The following is a 17,619-nucleotide window of genomic DNA, read 5'->3' as shown; positions in this document are numbered from 1 at the left end:
TTGTTTAAACCTGATATTGGTAAAGTTTTAATTGGTCATCTGGAATACTGGAAAAGTATTCTATCTTGAGGTGCAACATGTGCACTCCTTCAGCCCCAGCTGTAACACAGCTTTTGTTTATGTTTTAAGACGTCAGGGAGCTAAGGGGTGATTTACCTGATAGGCTCTCTATTACTAAGTGGATGAAACCTATCAGCTTTCTCATTCAAGTGGGAATGGAATGTGACCACTTAAGGGTGACCAATAGCAGAAAAAGTAAAGAGGGGTCTCTTAGGATTGTGTAATGGTGTCTCTAGATAAATGTCTAACCTGAGTTGGTAACTCCATCACTGTAACCTGAACTTCAAAAAGGGCAAAATGTTCAGCTACTAGGAGAAATGTTAGTTTGAGACAGTACTGTTCATGGAAAGTTATTGACAACTGATGTCAATATGTCAAATTGCATCTTTTCAATCTGATCACATTAAATGACTTTTGCAGTCAATATAGCCTGGGCATAACCTTTATAATCACGCTGTGGGAAGTTATCAAAACATGGAACCTGATAGATGAGTAACAAAATTGATTAGAAAAAGCAGATAATGTTCACAGAGTGGAAACATTGAGTCGAACTGGCAGGAAACATGAGGCATGGCTTGGTTTAGTACTTTGATGGGCAATGGAATCAATTCATCATTGTATCCAGTGTCAAACAATTGTGCGTGACTCATGTCCTTTCTTTCATGTTAAAGATATGAACCAACAGTAATCTAAACAATCACTATTTCAATGTGCAATATTTTAATCGGCTTGGTATTATTTACCTACAACACATCTCCCTACTGCCCATTATTTTTATTCTGAACCCTCTGAATTTTCTGCTCTTGAACTGAGTGATTAATCTGCCTCCAGCCAGCTGCTTAAGCTGGGTGCTTCACTTTCATGCCTTCCTGTAGGGAGATACTGTAGACCGAATTTTACTGGGGTTTCATAAAGGTATTTCTCCATGAATCCCAGAGTTTTCATGGAGTGAAAGTTACAGCTTTACCTATAACCATAAAGTCAAATTACAGAGTTTATCTTTCCAAACTTCCTCATTAACAATGCACCGTGCTCTAAAGGTTCCTCACTCACTGTGAGCTCCTGCTCACCACAGGCAGAAACCTATCGGATTCCTCACATTGTCAACATTTTTGTGTTTGTTAGATCCATGAGACCATCAGACATAGGAGCAGAAATTAGGCCATTCAGCCCATTGAATCTGCTCTGCCATTCAATCGTGACTGATAAGTTTCTCATCCCCATTCTTCCGCTTTCTTCCCATAACCCTTGATCTCCTTGATACTCAAGAACCTATCTATCTCAATGATTTGGCCTACACAGCCTTCAGTGGCAATGAATTGCATAGATTCACCACTCTCTGGCTGAAGAAGTTTCTCCTTATCCCTGTTCTAAAATGTCTTCCCTTAACTCTAAGGCTTTGCCCTTGGATCCTAGTCTCTCCTACCAATGGAAACCTCTTCCCAACATCTACTCTGTCCAAGCCATTCAGTATTCTGTATGCTTCAATTCTTGTGAACCTCCTCTAAACACATCCAGGGCCACCACATCCTTCCTGTGATATAGGCCCAAAACAGCCCACAATACAATACTCCAAATGTGGTCTGTTCAGAGAAAGCTGGGTATTACTGTTGGGCTTGTACAGAGGTTTATGTTGTTGTCTACATCAGGGAGTGGCAGGACCTGTGCAGTTTAGCTTAAGGTTCAGTGTAAGGGAGATGGATGTATTGGATTAAATGATCGCACAAATTTAGAACACAGAAGGAGGCCATTCAACCCATCATGTCTGTACTATTTCCTTAAAGAGCTACCCAGATATCCCCCACTCTCCTGCCCTATTTTCATCACCCCCAACTCCATCACTTTCAAATATATATTCAATTCTCTTTTGAAACCTCCTATAGAATCCACCTCCACCACTCTCCCAGGCAGCATGTTCCAAATCTTAACAACTGGCTGAGTAAAAATGTTTCTCCTCATCTAACTCCTAGCTCTCTTGCAGAAAATCTTGAAAGTGTGACCCCTAATTACTGACAAATCCTTCTTTACTCTTTCAAGATTGTTCATAATTATGAATACTTCAATAGGTCACCTCTTAATCGTCTGTTACGAGAAGAATAAGTCCAATCTCTCTAATCTTTCCTTATATCTAATTCTTCATTCCTGGTATCATTCTAGTAAATCTCCTTTGCACTCTCTCCAGGACAGCAACATTCTTCATTAAATAAGGTGTCCAGAACTGAACACAACACTCCAAATGTGGTCTGACCAATGTTTTCACCTGACCTGGCCACCTTCACATGTACCCTGAAATCCTGGTGCTCCTGACCTCCCTCAATGTTGTACCATTGAGCCTCTCCTGTCTCCTCATGTTGCTTGTAGCAAAATTCATTATCTCACGTTTCTCTACATTGACATTTATCTGTCAGGTATGTCCATTTCACCAACTTGTCACTGTCCCTCTGAAACCACAGCGCCAAGCTCACAATTCAGTATACTCCCTAGCTTAGTATCATCTGCAAGTTTGAAGAATTTGCCTTCAACATCATCTCATTTATGTCAACACCAAATCATTTATGTAAAACAGAAGAAACAAGAGTCCCAACACCAATCCCTGGAGAACACCACATTCAACTCATCTCCAGTTTGAGAAATGCCCTTTTATACCTACCCTCTGTTTCCTACCTTTTAGCAGACTTCTAATCTATGCTGCCAAGGACCCATCAATCCCACACATTTCTTATTTGATAATCAATCTGCCATGTGGCACTATATCAAATACTTTCTGAAAGTCTAAATATACATCCACAGCACTAACCTCATTCACTGCCTGTATCACCTTGTCAAAGAACCCAATTAAATTTGTTAGACATTACCTCCCCTTAGCAAAGCCATGTTCACTGTCAAGTAGTAATGTATTTTTCTCTTATTTTACCTTATCCCGTAATACGGTATCTATCCATTTTCCCACAATTGACGTCAAGCTGACAGGTTTGTAGTTTCCTGAATTATCCTTTGTCTTTTTCTTAAACAATGGTGTCACATTTATAATAATCCAACCCCCAGGACTAATCCTGTCTTCAGAGAGGCCCGGAAAATCCCTGTCAAACGGTTCCCCTGCAGTTTGCTCCCTTAACTCTCTCAGCAATCTAGGATGTATCCCATCTTGGCCTGGTGACTTCTCTACCTGGTGTGCTGCCAGCCTTATTAGCATCTCTCCTTTACCTATCACTATACAGTTCAGTTGCTCAACACCCACATTTTTAGCTAGGCCAGTGTCCCCAACTTCTAATTTGGTAAGTACAGAAGCAAATTATTTCAGTAGTACCTCTGACATATCTTTTGCTTCAGTGAGTAGCTTAGCTTGCTTGTTCCTAATGGGCCCAATCTATCCTTCACTAATCTTTTGCTATTAATAATGTTTGAAGAACACTTTACTATTTGTTTCAGTGCAACCTTCCATCCGTTTCTCAAGCTTTCTCTTAGCCATCCTTATTCCAGTCTTATTCTCTCTCCTGCATTTGAGACACTCTTCCTGATTTCTATTGCTATTATTATTCTGGTATGTATCATTTGCCTCCCTTTTCTCCCTTATTTTCTCAGCATTAACCATAGTCATCCAGGATACTCTGTCTTTGGATATCCTGTACTAATTTCTCATGGCTATATACCTAGCTTGCATCCTACTCATCTCCCTTTTGAAATTCTCCTGTCTTTCAACCAATGTTTTATCCACCAAAATGCATTTCCAGTTAATTTGCTTTCATTCAATATGTAAATACTTAAAATCTGCCCTTTTCCAGTCTGGCATCTTAATCACTTACTGATTTTTATCCTTTTCCAATGTAATTTCAAACTTATTATGTTATGATCGCTATTTTCCAAATGCTTCCCATGCTGACATACTCTACTTGGACTGCCTTATTTCCCATGATCAAATCCAGCAGAGTGCCAAGTCTAGTAGGCCTGAAATGGACAGATAGTTCTCCTGCACATGCTGCAGGAATTCCTCCCCTTCTGTGCCCCATACATTTTCCCAGTCTAGCCTGGAATAATTGAAATTGCCATCTATCACAACCCTATGTGTCCTGCAGATTTCCATAATCTACTTCCAAATACTCTTTTCCACATCCTCCCCTCTCTGTGGAGGTCTATAATAAATGCTCAACAAGGTCACTTGTTTCTCAAGGTCACTTCCTGTTTCTCAGCTCCAACCATATAGATTCTAATTCAGGAAATGTACCTTGTTCAAAGGTGATGATACTATCTCTAATCCAGACTGCTACATCTCCTGCACTTTCATGCATCCTGTTTCTACTAAAAGTCTTATAACCCAGGATATGAAGTATCTAGTCCTATTCTGGCGGGAGCCACATTTCTGTTAATGCTGCGATGTGATATCCTCCAGACCAATTTCTGCTTCCAGTTCCCCAGTTTTGTTCACTATACTTCATGTATTTACAAACATACAATTTAATCCTGCTCTTATCTCTTTGTTGCTTATTGGAAGGTGATTTTTTTTTGTTCACGGTCAACATTGAAGCCTTCCCTCACTTATTCTACCCTGTTCCCCACCTTTTCCCTTTTTCCCTCTCTGTTACTTTCAAAACTAGGTCCAATTTTTCGCCCAGAGGGTGGTTAATGTATGGACTGAGCTGTTTAAGGGAAGTGGTGGATGCAAGTACAGTTACAACATTTAAAAGATTTGGAGGGGTGCATTAAAGGTTTAGCAGGATATGGGCCAAATGCAGGCAAGTGGGACTAGTTTAGTTTGGGGAACTTGGACGAGTTAGACCAAAGTGTCTGTTTCTGTGCTGTATGACTCTCTGACTCTATGTTAATGCGATTATAAGCCTCTTGCCACTCAGTGGAGAGAATCCCGTCTCACCATTCAGCACTTGCTTGAAAGTGGGACTTCTTTGCACTCAACATCAGGATTGTCCTTCTTGTTGATCTTTCCCAATTCTCCCAATGTTCTCTCCAATGCCCACATTGTTCAGTGGCTGGGAAGATTCTGCCTTCTCTTTTTGAACTCCACTTATTTGTTGATGGTCTGACACCAGATTCTGTATAAAAGAGTTTCAGAATAACTGAAATCACATTCATTATAACTTTTGACTAAATATAGACAAGAGAGCTGAATTCCAGAGATGAGGTGAGAGTGACTGCTCTTCATGTCCAGACCACATTTGACTGAATATGTCACCAAAGGAGCCCCAGTAGAACTAGAATCTATGAGAATCAGGGAGAATATAATCATACCTGGCATGAGAGAAGATGGGTGTAGTTGTTAAAGATCGGTCTCTCAGTCCAAGGGCATCTCTTCAGGAGATCCTCACCATCTTGTCCTGGACCCAAACATCTTCAACTGCTTCATTGTTACTCCTCAGATACTGAAGAACACGCTAAAAGCAGCAAGGCTCGGATAATTTTGGAAGGGGTAACAGGAATGCAGAGTACTGGGCTAATGTTAAGATTCTTGGTCGTGTAAATGAGCAGAGAGATCTTGGTGTCCATGTACATAGATCTTTGAAAGTTGCCATCTATGTCGGTAGGATTGTTAAGAAGGCGTATGGTGTGTTAGCTTTTTTTGGGAGAAGAATTGAGTTTTGGAAACATGAGATCATGCTGCAACTGTACAAAACTGTGGTGCGACCACATTTGGAGTATTGCGTACAGTTCTCGTCACAACATTACAGGAATGATGTGGTAGTTTTGGAAAGGGTTCAGAGCAGATTTACTAGGATATTGCCTGGTATGGAGGGATGGTCTTACAAGGAAAGGCTGAGGGACTCGAGGCTATTTTCATTAGAGAGAAGAAGGTTGAGAGGTGACTTAATTGAGACACTAAGATAATCAGAGGGTTAGATAGGTTGGACGGTTGAGAAGCTTTTTCCTCAGATGGTGATGGCTAGCACGAGGGGACATAGCTTTAAATTGAGGGGTGATAGACATAGGACAGATGTCAGAGGTACGTTCTTTACTCAGAGAGTAGTAGGAGCCTGGAATGCACTGCCTGCAACAGTAGTAGATTCACCAACCTAAGGACATTTAAATGGTCATTGGATACGTATATGAATGAGAATGGAATAGTGTAGGTTAGATAGACTTCAGATGGGTTCCACAGGTCTGTGCAACATCGAGAGCTGAAGGGCTTGTACTGCGCTGTAATGTTCTATGTAATATCCAGACTTGGGTTGATAATAACAAGTAAAATTCACACCATACATTGCCAGGCAATGCCTACCTGCAATAAGCATAATTCTATGGACTTTCTGTTGATGTTCAGTATCATTGCTATAACTGAAATCTGTACAATTGACATTCGGGTTACCTCTGAGCAGGTACGGCTAGCAATATAAATACTGTGAGTACAAGAGCAGTTTTGAGGCTCAGATAACTCTCCTCCCCTTTGTAAAAATCCCTCTGCCATCTACAAGACATAAGTACTATCCATTTGTCTGGATTCATGCAGTTTCAACAAGATGCAAGAAGCTTGACGCTATCATGACAAAGCAGCCCATTTGATAGGTACCACATTTGCCATCCTCAAAATTCACTGCCTTCATCACTACTGCAGAGTAATACCAGTGTGTATCATATAAGGATGTGCTGCAGGAACACTCAAAGGCTCCTTCAGCTGTACTTTCCAAACAGACCTACTCTCTCACCTAGAAGCACAAGCATTGCAAATGCATGGAAACACCATCATCGGCAAATTTCCTTCTAAGCCACTCCCCGGCATGAGTTGGAAATATTTCGCTCTTCCTTCAATGTCACTGAGTGTAAATGTACAACTCCCTCCAAACAGCATTGTGGATGCACGAATACCCCAAGAATTGCAACAGATTGAGAAGGCAACTCACCCCCATCTTCTCAACGGCAATTAGAAATGGGCAATAAATGCTGGTCTGGCCAGCACTGCATACATCCCATGAACAAATAAGAAAAAAATTGTGAACCATTACTCTTAGTAGACTGCTCTCTGTTTAGTTTCCCCTTGATGTGGATTAATTCTGCCGCTGCTAATTGTGATGCTGCAGGTCTGTAGTTTTATAAGATTAATCATGCTTAAATCACTGCAAAGAAAAATCTTTCCATTTCACAGCACTATCAGCTGTTTACCTTTCGTCATGTTTTGAGATGAACATTTTAACACCATTGGTATTATTCATTTGTGAACAAATAGAATCGATGCTTATAGGTGACCTTTCAGCTCACCTCACAGAGGAAACATGGTGATAGCCTCCACACTTAACAAGGAGAGTTTGCAGTCAAAATAGTTTGTGTTGCTACATCTTTAGGCCTGTGTAGAAATTCTTGAAAACATTTGTTCAGCTTTGAATTGATTTGGTTTTTATTTGGAACATGTCTTTTGATAATAATGAAATGAAAATGACCAGAAGTGCTATTTTATGATTAAACGTCGTACCTGTATATTAGTATCTGCTGCTTGTGTCTGATTTGGCATTTGTGTTGTTTGAGGAATAGTCTATAGCTGAAATATACACCGAATTAGATCCAATTTGAGCAGAAACTCGTCTATAAATGTTTGGTATTCATACAGTAGATAAGTGGATGGGTTTGCAAAATATTTATTTAAAATCAGTGTGAGAAATAATTCTAATGGCAGCTTAATGCCAACGAAAATGATCTTACTAACTTGTCAGTCTTTCCAATATAGCTCTGGCAAGTAGCAAGCATGAGAGGGTTTCCTGGTCAGCCATACCCAATGCAGAATGGTGTCCTCTCAAGCTACTGGGTACAGCCTGTTTGTCAGAGAGCCGCAATGAAAATAAATATGAATGCATACCCTGTCTGTCTCATGGCATGAATTTTACCAGAAATCAGCTGGATGGCATTATTGACGAGTTCCATGGAGAGATTCAATCCTATAAGGACCAGTGAGTTTTCTCACATGATCATCCAAACTTGCCTCCTTAACCAGGAACCTAGCCCTATGGTGCCCCTCTTATCCGATGCCAACCTCCCATTTGCTGTGGGTGGAAGTACTCACCACCGTCAGGATATCAGAGGATTTGAAGCTTCAGCAGTACATTGAAAGGGCCAGTGGTGTGACCGGTCAAACACTGGCTCTGGACATACTTTGTACAGCTGGAGAGATTTTCCCAGACGTGGCAGATACAGTGGCACCACCTCGTGGGCAAGGACCTGGTGGGCAGGTTGGTGCAGCTGAAGGATGTTCTCTTTCTCAAGGGTTGGCAGATGAGGCCACAACACCAAATGCTGCCAACCTGGTTCAAGATGGCCAACTCAGTCAGTGCAGTCTCAACCATCTGGAGTAGTGCCCAGCAGATAAACAAGATGGTCAGCAACTTTCGCTTTGCCAGGGCAAGTGCTACCATCTCCTCTCTGTCACTTCAAACTCACTCTATCACAATCCACCACCCATCAAGGTTCATGCTGTACCAGTCTCACTGTTGACTGCAAGATCTTCCCTCTCTCACTCTTACCCACCCCAACCCTGCCTGGCCTGTGCACTGCTTGTCCATTCACTTAGGACATCTCACCACTTTACTCTCAGCTGCATGCCAACCACTTCCTTTCACTTAGTCCATCCCTTTGCCTCAGTCCCTTTTGTTGGCCTGAGGCAGTTCTCATGGAGATTTCGAAACCCTCAGGCCACATCTACCCCTTGTCCATGTCACATGCTCTATTTTTTCTGCCTGCAGGTCCATGTGGAATTACCAAAGTGTCCCCTGTCAAGGGTCTGACCTGCACTACCTTCCATTCTCTGCCTCTGAGGAAGAGCACGTGGATGCTTCAAAGGAAGTTTCAGCAAGACAGCTTCCTGCGCACCCGCCCCCCTCTACTAGCTCAGATACTGACCTCTGGGTAGGTAATCTTGCTAGATTAGAATTTGGGATCACTTTCTGATGAGCACATCATTGGCCTGTATCTGCACTGGTCAAGGGCAAAACGCCCCTGTCGTTGCCACTCGGACCAGGCTCCTGCCGAAATGTCCTTCCGTTTGTATGTATATGTTCACACTTTTCTTCATCAGCAGTGTGTGTGAGTATGTGTAGATGTCTGCTTAGCTGCACCCACAACATTGAGGGAATGTGCCTAGCCATCCTGACTGCTCTACAGCATCACTTGGCCCAAGATGTGAGGTGAACTGCTCCTGCACCACAGATATATTCTGGATAAATTGTCGATGAATGCCCTTTTAGCAGCTAGGATAAATCTTTCTGTGTGTTAAAACTGCTCATCCATCACAGTCATGAGTGGAATTGATTTGAAATGTCGCATGATGTGATGCTTGTGGCAAGGATTTGGACGTCACACTGGAAATTGATACCGAAGGTTCACAAAGCGCATAGTGCTCACAAGGATATATCAGCTTTATTGTGTTCCAGCTTTAATGTATGGGTGTACATGCAATAGTGCAACCTTTGAAGGGCATCACTTGTAATTGAAGTCCTCCTGCCTCACAGAATGAAAAGCTGACCCTGCCCCAATGCAGTTAGCATCACAGACATTTTCATCTCCATTGGGCACTTGATATTTTCATGGTTACTCTCAAGCAGAGAGTTTGAGTTTGTTAACATTGGCACATACCCAAATGTACACATTCCCTTTCTGGCAGTGCCCCTCTCAACCCCATTGACTTTGTCCTCCCCTATCTAAACCTTCATCTGCCCACTTTACCCTCTCTCGCCCATCCCCCAGCTCCAAGCACATTGATTATAACTACCCAAACCAGTAATGTGCTGACCTCCCACCACCTCCCCCCCCAGTCAAAGGTGCTGCTGCCTGCCGGTGACAACCCCTCTCCCACATTACCCCTTTCTCTAATGTCTCACCCCTTTAAATATTGAGTTCCACTTCCCGCCCCATCCCACTAATGTTATCCATTCTGCATCAATCTTCTGACTCCAGTCTCCACAATTAAGTTGCCAATATTTTCTCTTACAGCAGTGATCCCTGATAATTCCACTCTTGACTTTTAATTGATGGGCCCCAGGTCTGACTGTGGCCCATTGCCTTGAGTGGCTTAAATGGACAGCCCTGAACAGTGAGCGGCTAGAGCCCTGACTGACAGGTGTTCTCCCAATTCCTGGTCCCAGAGGCTGCCTGTGGCCCACTCTCCAAACGGTAGTCTCACGGACCCCCTAACTCTGACTCGCCCAAGCAGCAGACTGTCCATGCCCAGACGCCGGGACTGACATGAATGGCTGATCTTGACTCTCTCTACCTAGAACCTCTGTCTGACGGAAGTCTTCCTGAATTTGACTGAGGCCTCTTCTCTTTCAACATTGAGACATGGCCATTTGCTTGGAGCATGTGCAGTGTGTCTGTCACCTACACTGCTGGCACATGGTGCCTGTGTGGGACTACACAGCAATATGGTCGTACCCATGACTGCTCTCAAACTGCCTGTTTTTGTGCCTGCACTAAGTGGCAGAAGAACCATGAGCCTTTTAAGCTCTGGTTCAAAACACCACAAGATAAGGCAGAGTGTAGTGGGCATTGTAGGAGGCACAAAGTGAATGAATGGTAAGAGGGTGAGTGAGCAAGGATCCCTGATGTGCAACCTGGTCCAGTCCATGAGTTAGGTGCCTGTTCCTGTGAGGAGAAAGTGAGGACTGCAGATACTGGAGGTCAGAGCCTTGGAGGTCAGAGCCCTGGAGGTCAGAGCCCTGGAGGTCAGAGCCCTTCAAGAAGAAGGGCTCATGCCCAAAACATCGATTCTGCTGCTCCTTGGATGCTGCCTGACCTGCTGCGCCTTTCCAGCAACACATTTTCAGCCTGGTCATGTGAGCAAAGTGTTCTTGCAGCAGCATTGCAATGAAAGATGGCCCTGTGTGTTCCAAAGTGCAGTGCTACTGTATGTGGATCAGAGATGTGCTGTGATGATAAGGTGATGTTGGTATGTGTTGCATACCAACAACCATGGATCGGTGGGGTGCATGCACCCTCTGCCCATGGAGTGTGCTCTGAGAAGTGGATATTTACTGTCCATGCTGAGGCTGCGGAGGAGAAAACAGTAAGACGGAGTCACCAGGCACCTTCTCTGACTTTCTTGTCGGGAATTCTAGGTGTCTAGTTTCTATCCACCGGCTGGTAGAATGGGAACATGCATATTCATGAGGTGAGTTTTAAGTCATAGTGAGGGTGATGATGAGTGATCACTCTTATTAATAGGCCTCTCGATGCTCACCAACAATAAACTCTTTGTGACATCCCACACTTGGTTAGAAAGTGTGACATTTCAATCTCAGTATTGAGAAGGACCTCACTTGGCATCTCATCCGATTTTTCCCAACCTTCCTGCCTAGCCACATCATTTAGAGGCTGGGAAGATTCCACTTCATGACTCATTACTCATGGGAAAGCCTCCAAGTCTACATTTTCCCCAAGCTGAGATTCCCGTTTATGAAATGTAGTGACCAGTCAGTTCTGCTCCTCTGCATGGAGGATCCCAGCAGGAAACCCTCTGTGCATTTGCTTTTCTTTTACAGTGAGAGCAACACATTAGAAAGTAAACCTTCTACATTAACTTTAAAATTTAATTATATAAAGTATTCATTGGCTTGATATTTTATGCTCAGCTCACCATGTTTGCAATGATCAGAATCCAATCAGAAGCTACAAGTCTATTCCTACCTCCATGAGTATAACAACCAATCGCTGCCCAGGGTTCATGGCTAATTATTTCTGAAACACTATTGACCAGCGTTTGCTTATGGCAGTCTCTTGTTGAACTGGTAAACTTCTTTCAAACAATAAAGACCTGAGACAGTGCCTTCATTTCCAGGCTGTACAGTAACATTTCCAATTTTTAATGTTTTTTTCCCCGATAAAACTATTGCTCTTGAGTTGGAAAATCAATGCCTGGTTCAGATTTTGACTGCTGCGCGTAGAAAATATATTTTGTATTGGCCTGAGTTCAGCCAGAAAGTGAAGTGTTTGGTTAATTTATTGTTGTCCCTCTGGTTTTGGGCAAGTTAAAAATAAATCATTGTAAGGACACAGTTTGGAAATCAGAAACTTCAGGGAAAAGTATTGGTAAATTAACAATTAATCTAGCTGCTAGTGAGAAACTCAAAACTGATCACTAAACTGGGAATCTCAGAAGCAAAATACTATCACTTGCATTGTATTATTTTACTGGCAGCCACGAAAAAGGTTTATTCAGTGACTGATTATATTTGATCTGGGAAAATTTGTTGCAAAGACTGCAAGCCAGAATTAAAAATAACCACAATAATATTCTTTACCATCCACAGATGATCCAATTCCCAAAATATTTGTCATCCTTGGAACCCCAACTCCCACCTCCTGACCATCTCTGAGAATCTGACCTCCACAATCAAAATGGACCATCCCCTCACTACCCAACCGTCTCTGACTCCCCACATAGCCATACACCCTTGGTACAACCTGACCTGAACCTCTCCAACCCAAACGAGCCACTCATCCCTTGCATGCCACCCAAAATGCTCACCCATCTGCCAACTGCATCCCTCACCCGCCTGTCCACCCTACCCCCTAGTTTACCTGCACACAGCTTTCTCCTTCAGCTGCAAAAGTGGCTTCAGGGCTTTTCAGTCTTGGAATATGGCAGAAATATTTATGAAAAAGGGACATGATTTCAACTTGGTTCTGCTTTGCAGTTGGCTGTATGGATTCCTGGCCAAAAGTTTGTAAATTTCTATAAAGATAAATATGTTTTTGTTTTGTTTGATACGATTAAGATTAGAAATATCCCTGATCAGAACATCTGAACCACAATGTTGGCTAGATGCAGAGTAAAGCTCTTTTTACTATTGCTCCAACATTGTGGCTCGCAAGCAGACTCTGAGGAGCTTATTTTTTTTCTGAAACACATTTTTCATTTTCCTTCAATTTTGAAAGATTGCCAAGGAGATGGATTGTATTTTCTGCCCGTATATTAACAATGATTACGCGTTTATTGTGTCTGTCAATATTGACTGAGAAAGGCTATCAGTGCAATATCAATGAGATAATTTGAATTAAAAGTGTGTCCTCTGTGTCTCTGCAGTTTAATCAATAGAATAGGAAGTACATTTTGTTTCCATCAGACGCGCCCAAAGTCTAAGATGAATGACTCAGCAACCCACTGGAATGGTGCTGAACCATAATGATGCTAAGTTTGACCTCTAATTTGTACTGTTCACTGACCTTGGAGCAGTAAAATCGGCGTTTCAGGCAAAAGCCCTTCATCAGGAATTCCTGATGAAGGGCTTTTGCCCGAAACGTCGATTTTACTGCTCCTCGGATGCTGCCTGAACTGCTGTGCTCTTCCAGCACCACTGATCCAGAATCTGGTTTCCAGCATCTGCAGCCATTGTTTTTACCCTGTTCACTGACCTTGGCTAACGTACAGAAGCAGAATTGCAACTGGCCTCCTCTTACTTGAGGAAAATAACTCAAGCTTCAACTCCCAGGATTTCTGTCAGCACAGGTACATGTGGGTCATCATTTCGAATGCTAAAAGTTGGTTAGGCCACTTTTGGAATGCTGCATTCAATTCAGGCCTCCCTGCCACAGGAAAGATGTTGTTAAATTTGGAAGGATACCGAAAAGATTTCCAGGGATGTTGCTGGAGTTGGAGGGTTTGAACAACAAGGCTGATAGACTGGGGCTATTTTCCCTGGAGTGTCGGAGGCTAATAATGACCTTATACAAGTTTATAAAATCATGAGGAGTGTGGTTAGGATGAATAGCCAAGGTTTTTTTTCCCCAAAGTAGGGAAGTCCAAAACTAGAGGACACCGTTTTAAGGTGAGAGGAGAAAGATTTAAAAGGGACCTAAGGAGCAACTTGTTCATGCAGAGAGTGGTGCACGGAATGAGCTGCCAGAGGAAGTGGTGGAGGCTAGTCCAATTAAAACATCTAAAAGGCATCTGGATGGGTATATGAATAGGAAGAGTTTAGATGCATATGGGCCAACTGCTGGAAAATGGGACTAGATTAATTTAGGATATCTGGTCGGCATGGACAAGTGGGACTGAAGGTTCTGTTTCCATGCTGTACATATCTATGACTCTTGAATCTATGAGGGAGAATCTCTTCACTCAAAGCTTTGAGGACCTTTGGAATTCTCCACCATAGAGGATTGTGAATGCTGTATCATAGATTATACTTAACACTGAACTGGGCAGATTTTTGTTCTTTTAGGGAGTGGAGGCATATGAGGAGAGCGCCAAAGGCCACATCTGACACCTGACAAGTGGTGGAACAGGGCTATCTGGTCCCCTCCTGTTCCCATCTCAGATGTTGTAACGTGGCTGTAGGGTTGTACTTTGCTGTAATTGCTCCATGAAGTAACTGGGATGCTAGCACTGGTCTCTTGCAATATAGTCCCTGAGAGGTGATTGTTTCTTTGAAATGATAGATCTGCAAATCTCAGGAGACAGGAGGGCAGTGAGTGGCAAGGTAAGGGAAACATATTCATAGCAATAGCCACAAGCCTTCAAAATACTAGCAACCTCGCAGCTTAATTATGCAGTTTCAGGACAACCAGTCTCATATTTAGCATTTTGTCAGATTTTATTCCTACTGTGTAGCCAGTTTTAAATTTATTTTATTGTAATCTATAAATCTAAGACATTAAGTTTATTTGAAATAACTGATTTGCGGTTTTGCTGACAATGAACATTACTCACAGTAAATATTCACACCACAGACATGTTAGGCAATAACGTATCTAACAGGAGAGATTCTAATCATCTCCCCTTGGCATTAAAAGTATCATCGTTATTGAATGCCTCATTATCAATCTGCAGGGAGTTATCATTGACTGAGATATAACTTGACCGACCATATAAATATGGTGTGGACTAGAGCTCGGGGTTACTGTTGACCAGAGTTTAAACATGAGCAGCTATGGAAATGTTGTGGGTCCAAGAAAGGACCAGAGGCTGGGAATTCTGTTGTGAGTAATTCACACCCAAAAAAATTCAGCATTTTCAAGGCACAAGTAAAGAATATGATGACATACTTGCACTTGCCTACAACAACACTCAAGAAACTCAACTTCATCCAGGACAATGTTGCCCAGTCCCTCCACACTAGTGCATAGTGGCATAGTGTTTACTATATATAAAGTGTACTGCAACAACTTTCCAAGACTCTTTCAATAGCAAATCTGCAATCTCTTCTCCATGGAAGGACTAGAGCAGCAGATGCATGGAACACCAGCACGTGCAAGTTCACCTTCAAACCTCAGATCATCCTCACCTGGAATCACATGGTTGTTGCTACAGTGTGCAGGGTCAACATCCTGCAACTTGCTTCCCAGCAGTGCGCCAAACGTGATCCTATTCACCTCCACCTTCTCAAGGACACTTAAGGTGGGGAGAAAATGCTACTCCAGACAGGGACACCATCTTACATGGACATGTTTATAAAAAGCTGTGCTAGCCCATCCTGCATATTCTGCAATCTCCTCAGAAAACAGTGTGTGAAGTTTGCTTGCATGCTCTCAGGCTTTTAGTTTTATCCCACTTGCAGATCAGCCCTGACATTCTCATCCATAAAATAACATGCATCGATGGAGGATTTTATTTTGCCAGACTGAATATCAAACTGCTGCATTACTGATATTCTGTATTCGAAGAGCAGAACTTTCTGAGACTAACTAATCAAATCATCTCTGACTGCTGTTTTCTAACTAAATAAATGTTTTGCTGAATCTGTTAGCTGAATTATTCATGATGTACTCTTCTTACAATTGAGAAACAAACATTCCAATATATTCATCATTATGTTAAAAATAGCTCTTTTCTCCGTGACATGCAAATCACATCACGAGTTTAGCAAATAAACCAAGAAAACTAATTTTAAGTGACCAATTTAACAATGCAGTAATTTTATTTAAAACTAATGAGGCATGGTTGGAATACATACATTTCGACAGGCAGAGCATTTGGTGGAGGTGTGTCAAATCTGAACACTGTGCCATTCCCCTTCTGCTAGAATTAAGCTCCGTCATGAGGGGAGGAGAAATGCCCCATGGTTGACCCGACTCACTCCCACCACCCCCACACCCCAACCCACCCCACCCCACCCCGCACCTTTCGCTAACACCAGCACCAATTTGAGACCCTGAGGTGGTCAATTAATAATCACTTAAGGGTATTCCAATATTCTGCTGTTATCAACCCAGCTCCAACTGGGCCTGTCATTATGCACTGTGCAGGAAGCCACTGCCGTGAGACCAGCTTAGCAGCTTCCAGTGGGGCTGGGGCGGGGACAGCGTCTCAACCAAATGCACTTGGATCAAGTTGGTCAGGAAGTGGATGGGGAGGGTCTTCTCGAGAGGTGAGATCTCTGCCCACAGCATTTAATTCCCAGAGCTGCTCCCTCCTTTGCTGGGTCTGCAGCTGGGAAGCAAGATCCCAAAGTCTTGACAAGATTCTGCCCCAGTATTTCAATTGGATTGCAGTATTGATGCTGCCAGTGTCTCAAAATTCTTAAATAAGCAATGGCATTGCCTTCGAATTCTGTTGTTTGAGGTCTCAAGTCTTATGTTTTGTTACACAACATATATGTCTGATGTATCTCAGAGAAATGCAGAGATTATACACACTCTAAATCTGCAATATGTGTATTGACAGTACATTAAAATATCTCAGCAATTAAAGGATTTCTAAAAATTCCTCTGCTCAAACTCCGGAACATGTTGTATGGTGCCCTCTCTGTGCTATCAGTTACTTAAGCTCTCCTGCTCCAACCACACATGCTAAGTATCTGTTTTGTCATCTTATATAGCCACAGGTTTTCTTATAACTCCCCAGTCCATGCTTTTAAATAGTAACATAACTTATGTTCCAATCTGTTTTGTAGCTTGCTCTCTAGTAGTGGCTTCTGTACATTAAACAGTTGAAGAATAAGGTGTAAGCCATTCAGGATGCCACAGGAAGGACAGAAAGGGAGGCAGGAGAGGATGGGTAATGGCATCGTTTTTTAATAAGGGATAGCATTACGGCTGTACTGAGGGAGGATATTTTCGGAAATACATCCAGGGAAGTTATTTGGGTGGAACTGAAAAATAAGAAAGGGATAATCACTTTTTTGGGATTTTATTATAGGCCTCCAATAGTCAGCGGGAAATTGGGAAACAAATTTTAAGGAGATCTCAGTTATTTGTAAAAAAAAAGGTGGTTATGGTAGGAGATTTTAACTTTCGAAACATAAGACTGGGACTGCCATAGTGTTAAGGGTTTAGATGGAGAGGAATTTGTTAAGTGTGTACAAGAAAATTTTCTGATTCAGTATGTGGATGTACCTACGAGAGAAGGTGCAAAACTTGACCTTCTGTTGGGAAATAAGGCAGGGCAGGTGACTGGGGTGTCAGTGAGGGAGCACTTTAGGGCCAGCGAACATAATTCAATTAGCTTTAGAATAGTGATGGAAAAGATCTAAAAGTTGAAGTTCTAAATTGGAGAAAGGCCAATTTTGATGGTATTAGGCAAGAACTTTCAAAAGTTGACCGGTGGCAGATGTTCGCAGGTAAAGGGGTGGCTGGAAAATGAGAAGCCTTCAGAAATGAAAGAACGAAAATCCAGAAGTATATACGTGTCAGTGA

At 42.4% G+C, this 17,619-nt stretch overlaps 1 protein-coding gene across 2 annotated transcripts in view; it reads left to right on the top strand.

Moving 5' to 3' along the window:
• slc9a5 (solute carrier family 9 member A5) overlaps positions 1–17,619 on the top strand; it is a 265,787-nt gene that overhangs the window by 68,701 nt on the left and 179,467 nt on the right. The window lies entirely within an intron of this gene.

This window comes from Hemiscyllium ocellatum, chromosome 17, assembly GCF_020745735.1.
Source record: "Hemiscyllium ocellatum isolate sHemOce1 chromosome 17, sHemOce1.pat.X.cur, whole genome shotgun sequence".
Taxonomy (NCBI): domain Eukaryota; kingdom Metazoa; phylum Chordata; class Chondrichthyes; order Orectolobiformes; family Hemiscylliidae; genus Hemiscyllium; species Hemiscyllium ocellatum.
This window is presented reverse-complemented; position numbering and strand designations above follow the sequence as displayed.